Consider the following 925-nt stretch of genomic DNA (forward strand, 5'->3'; position numbering starts at 1 on the left):
TGATGAACCAAAGTTTTAGATTTTGAAGTAAAATTTATTTTTCTTTTGCTGCTTGTGCTTTGGGTGTCATATTTTAAAATCCATTGCGGCCAGATGTGGTGGCTCACGCCTGTAACCCCAGCGCTTTGGGAGACTGAGGTAGGTGGATCACTTGAGGTCAGGAGTTCAAGACCAGCCTGGTCAACCTGGTGAAACCCGGTCTCTACTAAAAATACAAAAATTAGCTGGGTGTGGTGGCGTACATCTGTAATCCCACCTACTCGGGAGGCTGAGGCAGGAGAATAGCTTGAATCCGGGAGGCAGAGGTTGCAGTGAGCCGAGATTGTGCCACTGCACTCCAGCCTGGACAACAGAGTAGGTCTCCATCTCAAAAAAAAAAAAAAAAAAAAAAAAAAAGAAAGAAAGAAAAGAAAAGAAAAGAAAAAAACAATCCATTGCTAAATCCAAAAAAGTCATGAAGTTTTAATCCTTTGTCTTCTAAGAGTTTTATGATTTTAGTGCTTACATTTAGGTCTGTAATCAATTTTGAATTATCCAGTTGTCATTTATTTGTTTTTAACATTATTTAATTGTAAGTTTGTATAATGTATCTTTTAATTATGGCTGTGTTTCACAACTGGCTTGCATAATTTTTGAAAATTTAATAATCGGCTCTCGAGTCAGTGTGAGTAGTATGAGCCAGCTCAATGTGCCATTACTTCTATGTTTTTTATTATTTTTAAATTTTTATTTATATATTTTTTGAGACAGAGTTTCACTCTGTCACCCAGGCTGGAGTGCAGTGGTACGATCTTGGCTCACTGCAACCTCCACCTCCTGGGTTCAAGCAATTCTCCTGCCTCAGCCTCCGTGAGTAGCTGGGATTACAGGCTCCTGCCACCATGCTCTGCTAATTTTTGTATTTTTAGTAGAGATGGGGTTTCAC

The sequence above is a fragment of the Mandrillus leucophaeus genome, unplaced genomic scaffold, assembly GCF_000951045.1.
Source record: "Mandrillus leucophaeus isolate KB7577 unplaced genomic scaffold, Mleu.le_1.0 Scaffold41, whole genome shotgun sequence".
Taxonomy (NCBI): Eukaryota; Metazoa; Chordata; class Mammalia; order Primates; family Cercopithecidae; genus Mandrillus; species Mandrillus leucophaeus.